The sequence below is a fragment of the Eubalaena glacialis genome, chromosome X, assembly GCF_028564815.1.
Source record: "Eubalaena glacialis isolate mEubGla1 chromosome X, mEubGla1.1.hap2.+ XY, whole genome shotgun sequence".
Taxonomy (NCBI): Eukaryota; Metazoa; Chordata; class Mammalia; order Artiodactyla; family Balaenidae; genus Eubalaena; species Eubalaena glacialis.
Genome location: NC_083736.1, coordinates 118782774 through 118801967, shown reverse-complemented (window position 1 = coordinate 118801967; position 19194 = coordinate 118782774). Strand labels below are relative to the sequence as shown.

Below are 19194 nucleotides of genomic sequence, written 5' to 3'. Positions count from 1 at the left end.
ACAGGCTGACAGATTGCATAGATAGCCAGAGCACAGACAGACAGACAGGTATAGAAAGAAACTGACAAAGAGAAGCGAAAAGAGACATATACAGAGATAGAATGACAAAGAATTGACAGAGACAGAGAAACAGAGACAAAGAAGCAAATGAACAGAAAGAAAGAGGCACAGAGTGGCAGAGAGACTGACAAAGGGACAGGAAGGCAGCCATACAGCACCACAGTCACACCAAAAGACAGACAGACAGACTGAGAACCAGACATGAGCGATGAAACAGAGACATATTCAAACAAAGAGAGAAAAAGAATAGAAAGAGATGGTCAGGGGTCATTGGTAAGAGACAGACAGAGACAGAATAGAAGGCAGGCAGGCAAAACCAGAAATAGACCAATCAAGAGGCAAAGTGAGATGCAGACAGACACAGGGAGGGAGGGATGAGAGAGCGAGAGAAGAGAGAGAGATTGAGAAAGAATGCAGGATGGAGACCGACAGTCAGAGCTGCAGGCCAACAAAGACATATCAACAGACAGACAGAGCCTGAGAGAGAGAGATATACAGAGACAGGAAGCAAGAAGGTAGACAGACAGAGAGAGCATCAAGACAGACAAGGATAGACAGGAAGAGAGAAAGAGACATGGACAGACTGGGAGACTAACAGAGAAACAGGGAGACAGAGACAGAACCAAAAAACAGAAAAACAGACATCTGACAAAGAGACAGACAGACAAAAATATGGGCAGAAAAGCAAATTGCAGAATACACAGAAGCACCCTTTCATGCCTCACCCCAACTCTCCCCACCATCACCACCACATATGCCCTTCATTGTTTAGCCTTACATAGAGGACAACGGGGAGGAATTTTCACAAGGTGCCTGCAACATGGTAGAGATTTGTGGGAAGGTTCAAGTCATGCTGGGAAGGAGATGGAGTCTGAACTTCTTTGCCTTTTGGAAATATCCCAGGGCCCATGTGCTATTAGGTAGGAGAATACTTGTCCCATGTCAATACTGTGAGCATTTGTTCTTTGTCAATACTGTAGGGTTTGGGTTGTTGTTAACTTTTTTTTTTAAGCAAACACATGAAATCTCTCAGAAGTCCATTGTTTGCAGATTTTCCATCATGCTTCCTTCCTCCCTGGAGGAAAATGTTTTGTTTCTTTGATAAAGCAAACTTATCACTTTTCTCTATTACAGTTTTCTATTGAGTGTCTTGTTTTCATAGTTTAGAATTCATATAGCTCTCAGGCAAGTTTCTCTAAGATGTTTCTATTTAATATTCAGCTGCAGCTCCAAAGAGTTTAACATTATTTTCGTTTTTCTAAATGAAAAATCTAGGGGAAACTTCTCTTCTTCCTATAAGCATTTCACCTTAAGTGTCTTCAGGGGACTTCTGGCTTTTTCTTAATTATGACTGGCATCTGATATTTGCTGCCCCCAACTGTATAAACAACGTGCAGATAAATAAGATGGGCTCCATAGGTGGCCTTTTTGTCGCTACCAAATCTCAGGTGATTTTAGTCAGCCCAGTTCCTGCCCAGAAGGAGAAACTTATGAGCTAGATGCTAAGAACCAGCTTAGCCTTCCTCCTAGAACCACTGGACATTTGCCACTTGACCTGAGGGAACTAGAGAGTGAGAGGGTGTCTGCATGGTTTGTGCTTTGCTAAGATGGAGTACAGGGGACAGAAGTGGTCTGGTCTCCTGGAAAGTCCCCCAGCCTTCTTTGTGGAGGCCACTCACGCTATAGAGAGATGAACAGCAAAGTCAGTCCTCCAGAGCATCAGGCACCTAACGTTTGCAGGAGAAAAATCACACAGCATGTGATTTAAGATCTAAGTTGGAATTCTGTCTACTGGAACTGTATCCACACTTACCTGGAAAAAAAAGATATCTTTTTTCTTCTCACTCTTTATGTAATTACTGGATTTTTAGAATTAGGCAGGCTGTAAGATCATGCAGTCCTTAAGTCCCACTTATAATCAAGGAAATGAAGGAAGAGTGGCAATATAGTATAGTAAATACTGTAGCCTAGTAAGTAGGGAGTTTAGGGTCAAAGACAAGCAGTGAGACAAAGAGGTTAGGCCTCAGGCTAACCTGGGCTCTGTGTATCCTGTGTTACATTCAGCAAATGTTTGACCTCTCTGTGCTTCATGAAAAATGGGGGAGACGATAGACTTACAGGGTGGTTGTGAAGAAATAAATGAGATAATGTAAGTAAGGAGTAATGTGCTTCCCATAGTATCTGGCACATAATAGATGCTTAATATGTTAGTTCTTATTATTAGCTCAGAAAGAAGTGACTCAATAGAATTATGGCCTCTTGATTCCCGGTCCAGTTTCCTTTGAAAACTGGGATGTATGGAGTACCCACCAGATGTGTAGTGATGTACTTAATATGCACTCTGCCTTTGCAGCACCAGCAGTGCCCTTTGTTGTTGTTATTCTGAATTTTCACAACTTTGGGAGAAACAAGAGCCTAATGAGCATTTTCCTCTAACTACATCACTTCACATTTGCTTCTAATCTTTGGTCATTGTCTGCAGGCCTTCTTAAATAGAGGCTACAGCCTGAGTTAGAATCTGAATTGTCCACAGGCCTCCACATGTTGAATAAATACATCTGTCCAAAGACAATGAAGATTCCAAACTCTATCAGAGCCACTTCCCCAAACTGGGGACTTGGTAGATCTGAGTAATACTCCAAGTCTGGTACACATTGCTGCAAATCTCTATTATTGGAAGACACGTAGGATGGGGAACCATTCGTCTGCTTGTTGAGCCTAATTGCGGTGTGCAAAGAGCTTGATCAGCAGAGAAGCTCTTTGAAAAGCCCTGCTTCAGGGGCACCAGGCCCACAGCTCGGAGCTGCTTTGTGTCTTAAAACAGGTCATCTCTATATAGTATCTGGAGTCACCCGAGGGGTGAAACTCCAAAGTAAATTCATGGAGATAGTGATCGATATTCTGCTGAAATCAGGGGGCACTTGGGCTCCTTTGATCTGCATGGACTATTACAAAATTGAACATAGGAATTAAATTCTGAAAATAAGTTGAAGCTCTTGGTATTAAGCCAGGAATTGATTCCAATTTCCTTTATGTTTCAGCCTTTTTCATTTGAAAGGCCATTGCCTATATAAATGGGTTTAGGGGAATTCAAACTTTCTGCTAAGTGCTAATTGCTGTCTTAGGTGTATTGGAAAAAAAATAGAAACTTGGTAGACTTGTCTCCTGTCTACTAGGAGAGTACAATCTAAGACCACATGTAACTTACAAGGGCTTCGTTTAGAATAATTGTTTAAGTTGTGATTCACGGATATTTTTCATAACTTGACTTCCCTGCCTCCCTGGCCAAGGAAAATGCCTCAAATCACCCTTCCACCCAAACTTAAAAGCTTGAGTTTGATGGTACTAGCTGCCATCATCAAACAACTTTGATCAACCCCATGGCACCAGTCTCCTTCATATTCCTGTTAATATATAAGAGTGGGAGATAAGCATGTATAGCACTTTTGTTATATTTTCATTGTCACCAGCCTATGTCACACTTGAATAGCCTTTTAGCTGGCCTCCTAGCCTCCAGATGTTTACCCATCTCTGGCTTGCACACAGCTGTCCCACTGTGATGAAAAGAGAAGACCCTCATAGGGGCCCTCGTTCTGGCTGTGCCAGTGCCTGCCCCTCATGGACACAACCATCCAGCTTGGTTTGGGACTGGGGATAAGGGGCAAAATGTAATCATCTTCCCCATTCTTCCTTGAATAGACCCTAGTCTCGCTTTTAAATTCCTCATCTGCTAGTTGGATTTCTTCATGCTGGGAGACCAGCTTAATTGTTCTTTCCCTTGTGGTAGGCAGTTTTGGCAATGGGAAATCCTTCTTGGAGGGAAATGGGGATCTCAGATTCATATCAAGTTGGAGGTGATGGCGGGGATGTTTAAAAGCACTGCTAATTAAGGCAGGAAAAAATCTGGCCTCTGGTAGACACCAAGCACTGGTTTGCAGCTGTTATATTATTATCCTCAGCACCTAAAACAAGGAGGACATCTTAACTAAAACATAAGAGAAGACAAAAAGCAAGGTCCCAATATAGAGAAAGATGAGGCTGTGAGTTTATGAGAACTCTTGTACTGGCAGTGAAGCAGTTACACTTTAGTCCACTAGGGAAATAAAGCCATGTCAGACGACGGATGTGGCTCAAATTCATGATTTTGTAATTGTTCCTGGAGTGTCCTGTCTGGATGGGAAAAATGGTGAGTACAAACAGTGTCTGCTGGCAAGCCCGTTGACTCTCATTAATGGGAAGCTTAAGAGGAATGTGTAAGCTGGGAAATGCACTGGCCTTTCACCAACTGCTTGAATTGTCACAGTACCAATTTCTCTTCACACCACTGACGCCTTCTCGGAAGTGAGAACTTGTGGTCTGTTTGATTCAGGGGTTATAATTCATCATAGGCTGTGGAGAACAAATGACAGGTTCTGAAAAGGGGCTTAAAGTTGGAGCTGACCAACCAAATCTTCTTTCCTGGCAGTCTTGAGTACTTCATTGCCATCTTTTGTCTCTACTCTTTAAATCCTTACTTAAGAACCAGTTGAACTCAGGACTTTCTCTAAACTTAATTCATTTAGAATAATGCAGGAGGGAGGATGAGCATTAAGCTCCATCAAATAGATGACTACCTTTGCAACAGTAGATCTTAGACTGATCAGGAAATTCACTGCACTGCTTTAGAACCTTCATTAATGGCACCTTTCAACTGGGAGCTCACCCGCGGAGGGAACTCGGTCCTTCTTCTTCCTCTGGATCTTCATACAGTAGCCACTGCAGCGTTCTGCATATAGTGGATAAGCAATAAGTGATATCACATGGACTGTTTGGTCTTTCATGTTTCTCATCTCTCAGCAATTTAGAATCTAGATTGCAGAAAATAGAGGAGCACATTTTACTATAACTTCTTCCTCCAATAGTTCAAGTGCATTCTTCTTATCTTTAAATCAAGCCTATAGAACAGGCCAGGAGTCCCCAAATTTCTCCCCATCTGTGCTAAAGTACCAAGCTTTCTGTTTTGTTTTTTTTTAAATTAATTAATTTATTTATTTATTTTTGGCTGCGTTGGGTCTTCGTTGCTGCACACGGGCTTTTCTCTAGTTGCGGTGAGCGGGGGCTACTCTTCGTTGCGGTGCGCGGGCTTCTCATTGTGGTGGCCTCTCCCGCTGCGGAGCACTGGGCTCTAGGCGCGCGGGCTTCAGTAGTTGCTGCACACGGGCTCAGTAGTTGTGGCTCGCGGGCTCTAGAACACAGGCTCAGTAGTTGTGGTGCACGGGCTTAGTTGCTCCGTGGCATGTGGGATCTTCCTGGACCAGGGCTCGAACCCATGTTCCCTGCATTGGCAGGCGGATTCTTAACCACTGCGCCACCAGGGAAGTCCCCAAGCTTTCTGTTTTAATGTAAATTTTTTTCAAGGCAGGGATCATGTGAATCTAGATGTTGGATGTTATAGTTGTTTATCAATGATAGCCATTACCATTTGTGCTATACTTTACACTTTTTAAGAGCTCTGAATTAACAGAGGAAAGAAAAGGGAAGGAAGATACTGATTTAGCATAGTAGACAATATGAAGTCAAAAATACTTGGGTTCAAATCCTGGCACTGCCATATCCTAACTGTGTGATCATGGATTATTTGCTTCTCTTTGAGACTCTGTTTCCTCAGCTTTAAAACAGAAGTAATATCTCCGTTCCAACTTTGTCAGATTGTTGCAAAGATTAAATAAGGTAATACACTGAAATCCTCTAGCACAGTGATGGACACAAAGTCGAAGTTAGGGGTCTATAAATTATTATTATGTCTGTGCTCCACAAAGACAGAGCAAGAGAATCATCCTGTGATGCAGTAATTGAGAGGAAATCCTTTTGAAATTTATATTTTCTAAATTTTTCTCAGTGTCTGTTTTTGAAAGCGTGATGTATATTTTAATTCCTGCCCATCATAAATGCAGCACATCATATTTTCTCACTTTACTGCATGGGCTTAATTAATAGATTGAGTAATGTTAGGATTCCAAATTATTTGAAGCCTCCACATATCCAGCTGGTATCTTTCTCCTTAAACCCTGGTATGTGTATGATTTTTTTTTAATGTATATGAGTGTATGTGTGTGTGTTCATATACACACAGACACATAGCAACAATCTTATGAAGAATTCAAAATGCTATATTTGGACCACCAGATTATAATGTTTAATGTTATAAAGTTGAAAACAGGTAAAGTAGAAATTTTACTGAGTCTTAGATTAGACAAAGCCTCACACAGTCATCTAATTCAACTCCTATTCCCTACCCTACCACCTCAATACAGAATCCTGACAGGCATTCATCTAGCTTGTGTTTAAATATTCCAAATGATATTAAGATCACTGCTTTAAAATGCAGCCAGTCCCTTCTCCATGGACCTCGTGGGTTCTTGTGGGGATCCCATGAGATGACATGTCAGCGGTAGACCATAGTGCTGGGTACCTAAAGGTTAACTATTATTATCACTTTGTAGTGGGACCACTCTAATTATTACAAATGTATTTCTTGTATCGAACCTTAAGCTGCTATGGTCCTCTAAATATTTGAATACAGCTCAATGCTCTCAAGTTTTCTCCTCACTAAGCTAAATATTCTAGTTACTTCAAAATGCACCTCATAAGAGATGGTTTGGTTTCCAAACACTTCACCCCAGTCGCTTCCCTGTGGTGATATTTCAGTATTGCTCTTATTACCTGCCCATCACAGCAGAACACAGCGGCCAGAGCAGAAAACAGTGTGTCTGTTATTTCTCAGCCTCTAGAGTCCACTTAATTAGGCTTCTATTAATACAGCCTGAGTTACATCTGCTTTTCTGGAAGCTACTTCATATTGTTATCTCATATTCAAGTTGGAAACTAATCCCCTAGATCTTTGTAATGTGAGTTACAGTGAAGTCATATTTCCTCCATTCTGTTCTTCTATGGCTACCCTCCATTTTTTCCTATGTTACATTCCACTTTCATAATTCTGGATTTGTCATTCCAGCCACTTTTCCTCACATAAATAAAGACAGATATAATAACAAAGCCAGGAAATAGTGACATTCACTGTCTTCTCGCTCAGAATATTCTCAGCAATTTATTAGTCCAAGTGCTGGTTTTCACCATCACCTTAGCACCACTCTGATCCTTCATGAAAGCCATAGTAAATCACGTGGTCTGATTCTTTCTTGTTTCCCAGAGCTTTCAGCCTCTGCTCAGTTCTGTCCTATCTTCAGGAGAAATCACATTCTACTCTAGCTTGTCAAGACAATATAGAGTAGTGGCTGGCAGTATAGTGTATGAGAAAGAGCAGGAGCTTTAATAGCAGACAGATTCAGGTTTAAATACTAACAATGCCACTTACTAGCTGTGTAGCTTTGGACAAACTACTTAAAACATCTCTGAGCCTTAGTTTTCTGTGGCTTTAAGATTTTAACAGGATAGCTTCTATACAATAGTGCCTAGAAGATACTCAATAAATGGTGGTGACAACTGTTTTTGAAACTCAGTTCTATAATCAAGTATGTTTACTCCCAAGCTTTATCTTATCTACAGTTGTAACAAGCAAGCCTGTTATAACTTCATCAAAAAATCATATATTAAAATATTGAACAGGACATGGGCAAGTAGAGAGCCCTGTAGCAACTATTAGAGGCCTCCTTCCAAACTGTTATCAATCCATTCGTCACTACTCTTTGAGTACAACTCTTCAACCAGCTAGGAATACAGCTATAACTAAATTATCATCTGATCCATATTTATTCATCTTTTTTATAAGGCAACTCTGAAGGATTTGCTGTAAATCTGTCATTCTAGTATCCTTTTCAAAGAAAAAAATATCTTTACTTAACCAGACATGTTCTCACACTGGAGTCTCTGGTCACCACTTACTTTCTTAAGTGCTTATACATCATCTGTTTAATAAACCATTCTTTTACAATGATAGCCAACAAGCTCAGCAAGCTGTCATTTAAAATAATTTGTTTCCCCTCCCTTTGAGAAAGAAAGGGGAGAAAAGCATAAGAAAGATGGTCCATGTGATCATAAGGGTAGCTTCTCAAGCTTTCTTTTACTTCAAAGGCAACACTGCAGTACACCCTGGACCAAGGAAAATTATATATGACTATGTGAAAGCACTTAACTTGGCATAGGTTTCTGGGGGGAGGAGGCAGTGGTTAGAGCTATCTGGAATCAAAAGGCTAATTTTCTTTATCAGAAACAAAGCTAGTTTGACTCTCTTGAGTTCCTCATGTTTAAATATTACATTGTTCTCTGTCTCTCCCTCTCTATCCCCCTTTAATTAGTGTATCCATCTGTTTTCCTGGTACTAAGGGGAGGCTCATTGGTTGGTAATTACAGCTATGTCCCTGGGCTCCTATTTTGCAAATGTGCTCCACATTCATGACCTTCCAGGCTCAGGTAACAGTTGCTCTTTTCTGGGATTCTATTGCTTATCTTTGTTGGCACCTGTTATTTCCTCCTGCTTCACTCAAGCCAGGAATTTACTTCCCTAGAGTTTCTCAGACTACTCCTCAGTGAATCTGACCCTTTGCTTAGATGTCCCTGACCCCTTATTAGAAAGTAATTATAACCCAGGGCCTCCAGGACAAAATTAGGATCCAAAATTCCCTTCTATCAGAAAGTATATGAGGGATGGCAACTGTGCCCAGCATACCATACCTTTAAGAAATGCTCATTAGAAAAAATGAGAAGAGTCCAGAGTGTCAAATGGATGAGTGAATGGAGGTAAGGATGAGCAGTCTGCAAGCTTGAACACTTTTGCCAGCAGTTGGCTGAGTGCCCTTGCACTGATTCCTCTGGCTCCTTCTCCTTAGTCAGAAGGCATATGTATTCCTCTCAGGGCAATCTTCTCAAACCAACCATGAAGCTCCTGCAGGATCTGATCTTAACTTTCCTATTCAGTACCATCTCCTACTCTGTCCCCACTACCATGGTCATCATGGTTTTTAAATCAAAATTTGAATAAAAAATTAAAACAAGTGTTTGGACCAAAAACGCTTTTTAATTTATCCATATTGCAGCCCCATTTTACAGAGAAGGAAACTAAGCTCCAAGAGGTTAATTAATTAACCCAAGGTAATACAGCAAGTAAGCGGTAATTCTGGGACTCAGATCCAAGTCTGACTCCAGAGCCAAAGCTCTTAACCATCATTGTGTCTACCTTCGATGCCATTTTTTTTAAGTCTTTTTTTTTTTTTTTTTTTTGGCTGTGTTGTTTCTGTGCGAGGGCTTTCTCTAGTTGCGGCAAGCGGGGGCCACTCTTCATTGCGGTGCGCGGGCCTCTCACTATCGTGGCCTCTCTTGTTGCGGAGCACAGGCTCCAGACGCACAGGCTCAGTAAGTTGTGGCTCACGGGCCTAGTTGCTCCGCGGCATGTGGGATCTTCCCAGACCAGGGCTCGAACCCGTGTCCCCTGCATTGGCAGGCAGATTCTCAACCACTGCGCCACCAGGGAAGCCCCCTTCGATGCCATTTTATTCATGAGTGGATAGAATGCTGTGAAAGGCGGACAACCCTCTGCCTGAACACTTAGGATGAACTGTAGCTTTACCAGACACTCCCCCTCTGCTCTCCACTCAGATCAGTATTCTCACAGATGTCCAATCTCATGTATGCCTGCCCCTTTGGTTTAGCTCATGCTGTTCCCTTCCCACACCTTTCACTTGAGCTTTAACCTCTTCGTCTTCTCTGCCGATGAAATTGTACCCATCGTTTAAATTCCATTTGTTCCAAGAAGGCTTTCCTCACCAACTTCTCCCCTCCCATGCCCCTATGGCACTTGTTGCAACTCCAACACTTAGCACTTTATTATACACTATTTAGTGTTTATGACTCTCTTTGAAGTCAGAAATCATGTTTTATATTTTTGTGTATCTCCATATCACCTTGCACAGGGTCAGTTTTATAGATGTTCAATAAATATTTGCTTTGAGTCTAGTAGATATATAATAATCAATCGAATTCATTGTGTAATATGTATTGAATATTTTCTGAGAGAGTTCTCCTAGCCACTCTTCCCATTATGAGAAATTAAACCTATGCCACAAGTCTTCAAACGAGTGTAAAAATACTTTGCAATATCTAGACACAGTACTAAAATCTCTTATCTTTAACTTGCACTCCTGACAACACCTAAATTAGTATAACGGGACAGTTGAAAAGTGTACTGGTGAATTAACTGAACCAGTCAAGATGTGGGTTCTACTGTCATCTCTGACACTTATTATGAGACCTGGGACATGTCCTTAACTTCTCTGAGCCCTAGTTTCCTTATCTAGTAAATGGGGATAATAATACCTATTTTCCCCACCTTAGTGGGTTGTTAGGAAAATGTAAATGAGAAAATAAATTGATTGGCATGTGTTGTAAAACGTAAAGCATTATGCAGAACTGGGCTATTAGAATATTATATTTTCTAAGCATTTTTAATTATCTGGGAAAGAGAGCCACAGTTATCAATTATTTAGAAGTAATTCCATTACTTCCTGTGGAAAGGACTCTAGCTTAGTCCTCAAAGCAAGTATTAGACTTGGCACAGGGTTTCTGTGAGTTGGCCAGGATTCCTTCAGTGATAGAATCATATGTTCCTGATCTGAAAATTGACCACTGTGGGCACAAAGAGGAAACCACTTTGTTTTCACTAGGTAATAGGGCAGCTCTCTCTGGCTGCACAGTTGGGGCCTTTTGTAATAGTACTTGCTTGCTGTGCTGCCCTTGGGGTGAGTTAATGAACCACTAGAGAGTTGTTCTGAATTAAAAAGGTCATACCTGACATGAGCCATTTCAGCACAAACATCCTGTTCTTTTCCCCTCTTCAAGGGGGAGATTTTATTTAAGACCATCTGTGATTTAATGAAAACTTAAATTGTGTGGATGGCAGAATGGCCCTTGCAAGTAAATGTCAGGAGAAAAAACCCACCAGGAATTACAGGATCATAAAATGTGAGAGGTGAAAGACCCTTTAGGGATTATGGAGTCCAACCACCTCATCTCACAGGTGAGGAAACTAACATCCAGAAAAAGGAAGTGACTTATTCAAGATCACACAGTAAACTTAGTGACAGAGCTGACACTAGAAGTCAAGTTTCTCCCAAGTCTTCATACTTCTTGTTCACCGTACTTTCCTCTACATCCGTTCATTTAAGTTAGACTTTAGCAACTTTTAAAGAAGTGGTAGCAATTTTAGTGTCATTCTCTAAATTGGAAAAGCTGCCTCTAGTCTACTAGCCAGGAACAGCTGGAATGTCCCATCCCCATTTATTTAGAATCGGGCACTTACTGTTTTTAGGGCAATCATTTTCCACACCTTAAATTTTCTGTCCTCTCCACAGAGGAGTCAAGCAACTATTTCACATCTACATACTACACAGTATTTCTAAGTTGTTTAAATCTAAAGGAAAATGAACAGGCACCATCTTCGTGAGTAGCTGGGTGGCATGGTGGGATAGAACATCAGAGTAAACTGAAAGAGTGAATTTAATTTCAATATAATTGACAGGGACCTTGAACAAGTCACTTAACCTGCCTCTGTCAAATGGAAACCACAGTACTAGCAACACGGCTGTGTTCCCTCTCTGGTCTGCCCTTTTGCCCTTAGATCGCACTTCAACCAACACCTTGACTCCAACCCCCACTTCCTTCCGAACCTTCGAAACACTGTCCATCAAATTTTCTTGGTTCTCTTGAAGACCTTTTCCTGCTTCCCCTTCCCTTTACCCACCTTAGCCAACTGGCCACTCTTCTGAGTGTTGTGATGGGGCTCCACAAGTGCCCTGGGCTACCTACATGTCCTGAGATTCTATCATTAATATTTGATGCTATATGTCAGATTTTCCCAGATTAGGAATTCAGGACATCTAGCTCTGCTGTAACCCCGAATCCTGAGTATCTTGCTCTGGCTCCCTGGATCCTGTACCTAATACATTCTATTCTTAGGTGACTTCCTTTGAGTGGCCAGACCATTAAGTGTGATTGAATAATACTTTAGATAACAGGATTGGGGTGATCTGAAAGCTCTGTAATTTGGAAGCGTTTCGTGTGTGTGTGCGTGTGTGTGCGTGTGTGTGTGTGTGTGTGAGCAATAATTTAATCCCTCTTACTTTGCGAAGAAAAGATAAAAAATATTCTTTACAGATTGGATATGTCAAGTAGACTGCTTTAAGAATCCGCAGCGCTGATTGTAACTTAAGGCAAAGGCAAATACGTGAACTAAACCCACACAGTTAACCTAGTTCCACTGCTCTTCTGGGAATCAGGGTGCTGTCTGTGACCAGGAGTGGCTGCCCTTCTTCAGCTAAAACTTCCTTTTTTCCCCCATGTGTATTTTGCTTCAGCTATATAAGTCTTTTAAACTCCTAAATTAGGGCGTTGTTGAACATTTTAAGACTCCTTAAAAGCTCTCCTGGTGACAGACTATAGTAATCCATCTCCTCAGAAAACTGCTTTATGGAGTGTGTTAATACTGGTGAGCTATAGGAAGCACTGATTCTTTTGGGCTTTCTAGTTCTAGCTAAAGTCACTCACTTGGTTGTTGTGAATTCTTCAACCCTTTGAGTCACTTATGGGACTTCTGTAGCCATGGCTTTATCTGTGGCAGATCTAAGGTTCACTTTGGTGGGCAGGGTGGCCCTATATAAAGCATATCCCAAGTATGGAGTAGGAAAATTCTCAAACCAAGTAGCAAAAAATAGTAAGTTCCAGTGATGCCTCCAAGCCACTTTGGCCTCAATTTTGGAGAGCAGCAACTAGTAGTATAACCTGCATTGACCCAGAAGAACAGAGGAAACAAGATTAATTCTCAAGGCACATGGGACCTGAGCCTCCTCTATTCAGCACTCTAGAGCAGGGTTCAGTAAACTCTAGCCTGTAGGTGAAATCTGGCCCATTGCCTGTTTCTATAAATAAAATTTTATTGGAACATAGCCATGCCAATTGTTTACATATTGTCTCTGACTGCTTTAGACTACAGGTGCAGAGTGGAGTAGTATGACAGAGGCTACATGGCCCACAAAGCCTAAAATATTTACAATCTGACCCTTTACAGAGGTTTGGCAACCTCTGCTCTAGATTAAAAACTGGAGCTTGAATGGAAATATAAAGGTTGCTTGGATTTCACTGTTAAGTGAAAGTAATTTGTGAGTTATATAGCTACAATCCCATAATACTTTTTAAACAAAATAATTTTGCTGTGTACCCTTTTTAAAAGTTCACACAGTAAAGAAAGATGTGAAAATCACAATAACGACACCCGGAGAGAACACCTATTAACATTTTGGCATATACCTTTTCTGGCTTTATGGCCAGTGTGTCAGTTTTTTAAATAAAAACAATTGAAACATATAGTACACACTGTTTTTTAGCCTGATTTTTTCACTTATTAATGTATCTTGGCATCTTTCCATGTCAGTAAACATAGATCTACATCATTATTCCTACTGGCTACAGAGTATTCCATTTATAAATATATCATTTAATTTATTTAACCAATCCTCTATTATTGGACAGTTGGATTGTTCCTAATTTATTTTCTTCTTATGGCAATGCTGTAACAGACATTCATCATATGTATGTCTTTTCACACTTGTATTTTTTATATTCTTTTCCAATTTTTCAGAAATCATCAGTTACTTTTATGATGTCAAAAAAATCCTACAGCCCTCTCTTTTAGAGTGAATGGATGTTTCCATAAATGGCAAGAGATTTCAATTGTATTAATGCAGACACAGAGCCAGAGGGACTAGGAGGTCACCTTCCCTCACAGGTAGGTTGAATTAGTGTACCCACCCGAGATCATTAAATAACAGTTTTGCCACTTAAAGCATGTGCATCTCAATAGGTTTTTGTGAAAGCTTCTAGTCACATTAAATATTAAAGACTGACGGTGAAGCATTGCTTCATGAGAACATAATGGCCCAAAGGAAACTGGAAGGCTCTATTAAAAGAATAGACCAAAAAAAGCCCCACAGCACTTCTAGCAGGATCAAATTTCTGATGGAGATAATAGAGCTAGCAGTCAGAAGAGGTGAGAAAGACAGGAAGGCACTACGCCCTGTGGAAATGGGCTAAACACAAAATGCACTCGGAGGCCCAAGAAGCTCCTCTGTGCCCCTGAGCGTTATTAGGGGAGATGGGAAATGGGCACAGAGGTGGCACTATCCCTAGACCGCTCCTGTGAAACAACCACATCCCCATTGCTGCAGCAGGCATTCACATGAATGAGGTTCTTAGGTCACCTTAAAACGCCTTAATTCAGACTTATTGGAGATTCACCTGAACACAAGGAACTCTGCTGATTGTAGGTAGACCGCCTGGGCTGGGCATTTTTCAGCAGATTTGGTAAACAGGGAACCAGTGTGTGGGGAAGCATAAAAGTCAGTGTTAACCAAATCGAATAGTTTAATGACATCACGGAAAAGAAGAGAGCAGCAAGAATATTGTGTCTGTTTGAAAATACTCAGCCAGTAGTAGAAATGCATTCTCCCTGTGGTGATCCATCGTCCAGATGGAAAAGCATACTGGGCCTTAATATTCTGCACAATCGTTCACGTGTGAACAGTTAGCCTTTAAAAATGAGATGTCAACACTCGGTTTTTACCCAACACTTTCCTTCCAAGTTGCCTGAAGTACTCCGTGACATCAATGATAGGTAAAGAGATGCTCAATTACCCAGACATGGGAGGCAGAGAAATTTCTGCTTTCTTCCTTCTCAAGCCTGTGATCCTCAGTCTTTCTCCCCTACCACTCACAGGCCTCTCTTTTCCTTCTGCACACTGTCCTCAAGAAGAGAGCTGTCCTATGGCTGCCCTCCCTTGTCTCTCTTCTTCAGAGGCCAAGCAATAGAATACTATTTGCTCCGAGATCCCCTCTGCTTAAATGATCTCACAGGACGCTTCTTCAGTAGCAGCCAGGGTACCAGCAACAGAGCTGCTTGGAGGACTTTCAGGAACTTTACTGACTCTAACCCAGAGCTTCCTAACCTTCATTAATTGTGTCATATACCTCCTAGTTTGCAAACTTGTGAGAGCAATAACTAATATCCCAGTGAGAGGAACAAGTGCTATCTCTGCATGAAAAGCCTGCCTTGCTTTCCAACACTGAGGGGATGTCTGCAGTCCCTTGGATAAGCCTGCCAAGCTGGAAACCCTGCTATAATCTGGGACACAAATCTGAACTGTATTGAAAACAACAGGGTCTATCTCTACTCAGCTTTTTCTGTCTATCCACATCTTTTCTTCCTTCCTTTTTTTAAAAATCAAACTTTTTTATTTTGTGATAATTGAAGATTCACATGCTGTTTGTAAGAAATAATACAGAGATCCTATATACCTTTCACCCAGTAACATCTTACAAAACTGTAGTACAGTAGCACAACCAGGATATTGACATTGGTACAGTCGAAATGCAGAACAGTTCCATCACCACACAATCCCTCATGTTACCCTACCTCCTTCCTGCCATATACCAGCTACTAATATGTTATCCATTTCTATAATTTTGGCATTTCAAGAATATCATATAACTGGAATTGTACAGTATGTAATCTTCCTGAATTGGCTTTTTTTTCACTCAGCATAATTCCCTTGAAAATCATTCAAATAATGGTGTGTATCAGTAGTTGATTGTGTAGTATTCCATTGTATGGATGTGCCACAGCTTAACATTCATCTCTTGAGAACATCTTGTTTTTTTCCAGTTTTTTGCTATTATGAATAAAGCTACTATGCATATTCATGTACATGATTTTGTGTGAACATAAATCTTCATTTCTCAGGGATGAATGTCTAGAGTACAATTGCTGAGTCATCTGGTAGGTGAATATTGAATTTTTTAAAGGAAAAGATAAACTTTTCCAGAATGACTGTTCCATTTAACAGTACCACCAGGAACGTATGAGCGATTCGGTCTCTTCACATCCTCGCCAGCATTTGGCGTAGTCAATTTTTTATTCTTTTAGCCATTCTGAAGGTGTGTAGTAGTCTCTCATTGTGATTTTAATTTGCATTTCCCTAATGGTTAATGATGTTGAAGATCTCTTCATGTGCATATTTCTTTGGTGAAATATCTCTTCACATCGTTTGCACAATTTCTAATTGAATCATTTTCTTTTTCTTTGTTTTTCTATTGAGTTTTAAGAGTTTTTTATATACTCTAGATACCATTCATTTGTTAAATGTGTGGTTTGCAAATATTTTTTACTACTTCTCAGCATGCCTTTCATCTTCTTAACAAGGTCTTTTGCAGATCAAAAGTTTTAATTTTGTTGAAATCTAGTTTATCAATTTTTCCCTTTATGGGTCATGTTTTTGGTGTCAAAGTTAAGAACTCTTTGCCTATCACTAGTTCCCAAAGATTTTCCCCTGTTTTTCTCCTAAAGTTTTACATTTAATGTTTAAGTCTATGTTTCATCTTGAGTTATTTTTTGTATAAGGTATATGATTTAGGTCAAGTTTCTTTCTTTCTTTCTTTCTTTCTTTCTTTCTTTCTTTCTTTCTTTCTTTCTTTCTCTCTCTCTTTCTCTCTTTCTCTCTTTCTCTCTTTCTCTCTCTCTTTCTCTCTTTCTCTCTTTCTTTCTTTTTCAGATGCCCAATTGCCTGAACAGCATTTGTTGAAAATCACTGAATTGGTTTTGCACCTTTTTCAAAAATGATGAATATTTGTTTGGGACACATCTTTTTTACCCCTGACAGTATCACCTCCATCCACATCTCCAAAACTGACAAAAGAGAGTTAAGACGGCCAAGGATGTTATGTCAGTGTGCTTTTTAGTAAATAATACTATAGAAATAATAGTAGCTAACATATATGGAGTGTTTCCTATGTGCCAGAAACTTTTCATACCTTATTTTATTTATTCCTCACAACATCCTATAATGCACATACTATTATTACCATTTTGCAGATGAGAAAACTGACTCAGAGAAGTTAAGTACCTTGCTCATGGTTAGTGGTGAATCTGAGAGTCAAACCCAGGTTTTGATTCTAGGGCCTATCTTAACCACTAGGCTACCCCTTCTCTCAACACCAGTTCTTCATGTGCCAGACCATCCAACCACCCTGCATAAGAACCAATACTCTAATCTATAATCATTATAATGAGAGCGGCAAAGGACTTATTCCTGTTTTGAAAGTGATGGTAAGTCTGCACTGGTTTACAACAACCCCTGGTTTATATCAATGACCTTCTCACTCTTTAGGAAGAAATTCTAACTAGGGCAACAAACCCCTACATGTCACCAATTCCACCTGTCCTTAGCAGCTGCTACAGTATAAACCATCAAACTGCTCTGAGGCAATGCTCCTTTCCCCATTCCATTCTTGGCTGTGTGATCCTTCTGTGTGTATGTGTGTTTATATGTGGGGGACAAAGGGAAAGAGGGAAGGCTAGTGAAGGTTTGCAGGGACTTGGGCCAGGGTCAAGATTGGAAAGAGCAAACAGAGGAAGGGAAGCAGAGGCTATAGTTGGACTGGTTTTCTGAAACTCCAATTTGTTAGTTTTCTAGCAAGAGCATCGTAGTATGTAAAATTACTCAAACTTCCCTCTTTCACCCATGTTGCTTGGGATCTTCACCCAAACATGAACATATTGGTGCCCTGGATGATCCAGAAAACCACCTGGAACCCCCTCAATGACCACTCTGGCTAAACACTCTTTATTGAAAGCTGCTATGGCTCCAAATGCAGTTGTTATTGCTGTGAGGCCTCAAACACATGGAAAGTGTATATGGAAAACTTCCTAGCAGTTGAGCAGCCTGGCTGATTAGCTGTGATGCTTTTAGTGCCTCTGAATTTGATCTGGGCCAGTGCTTCCTAAATTCTCCAAAGATGACCTTGTATTATGTAAAGGGAACATTTTTGTTGATTATCAGACCTTGAGATTCACATTTCCTTATTCTCTCCTACTTAACTGCTTGCCTTCCATTTTGCATTCATTGAGCTTTGGGGAAGCAATATTGTAGTTTGAGCTGGTTGGAGGGGTGGGGAAGCATGAAGGCATAAAGAGGACAAAAGTAGAAAGGTAGTCGTTAATTAACAACACGTGTTTTGGAAAACGTTTTATTCAAATTCAAAAAACTCAGCTGCACAAATCCTTGGATAATACAAAAATTATGATGGCGTTTTTTTCACTGGTGAAAACCATTCCTCCTCATGGCACTTGGAAAATATCCTGACACACCAACTCTAAACACTCAACTTATATCCTGGTTTCAGAAGTTTTTCCAGAATTCATGACATTTTAAGCTGTCTGAAAATGCCTATAAATGTGTCCATGGTAAAGCCAGGGGGAAAAAAGGAAAATATTTTATCTCTGGAAGACAACCTTGAGCTTTGAAGAAGGGTTCTGTGGGCAATGATAGAGATTTTGAGTTTAATATTCATTGTTTTCTTAAAGAGGGTGGTCAATCTGAGGCTGTTATTACAAATACCCACTTATCCCTTGGAGCACTTGAGCTATAGAACTTCAAGGACAATTTGGACTAGGAATGAGCATAAGCGCTTTGAGTCTCATTGCCTAAGCAGTCTTCAAGTTTCCAATTGCCTTTCCTATCTTGCAGATTCTTTCCTCCTCATTGAAAGAATTCCAATAGCTGAAAGGCCACAGGCATTCTAATTAAATTTTTTGTACTAGAAAGCAAGACAGAGAAGTCATCTCCTGCCTCCTGGAAAAATAAGATATTCTTTTCTCTTTAGAAATTGTCTCTGGGGAAAAAGGCCATCCTCCCTACCTGCACTTCCCTCCTAGAAGCATCCCTTTGCATAAGGAATCACCTTACTTTGATATCTGGGAAGAGGGAGTGAACTGTACTGGTTTGGGAAAATTGGGAAAGAGAGACCACATGGTAATTTAAACAGAGGAAGTTTACTGTAACTATTAACAATAATGGGGGATTGGCTAGTGAAAAGTAAAGAGAACTGTAAAGAATGTAGGAATAGCAAATATAAGGAGCAGCCACTATACCGTAAAACTGAGTTAGAGCACCCAAGAGAGAACCCTTCCAAAAGGGATGAGATCCAGACGTTGCAGGAGAGGGCACAGCTGTGGTTCACTGGATAGCAGAGAAATTGCTGTGGTGCTTTGCTGGCAGAAGTTTCTGGAATTATGACTCCTGGAACTGCCCAGTGGAA

The 19194-nt window shown here is 40.5% G+C and overlaps 1 protein-coding gene across 5 annotated transcripts in view; it reads left to right on the top strand.

Moving 5' to 3' along the window:
* Window positions 1-19194, top strand: part of ENOX2 (ecto-NOX disulfide-thiol exchanger 2) — a 266757-nt gene that overhangs the window by 149375 nt on the left and 98188 nt on the right. Inside the window, exon 2 of one of the 5 annotated variants that reach the window (XM_061177643.1) lies at window positions 13685-13831. The exons of the other annotated variants lie outside the window; for them this stretch is intronic. The gene's annotated coding sequence lies outside the window, so the exon portion shown is untranslated. The remainder of the gene's footprint in view (window positions 1-13684; window positions 13832-19194) is intronic. 5 annotated transcript variants of the gene reach the window in all.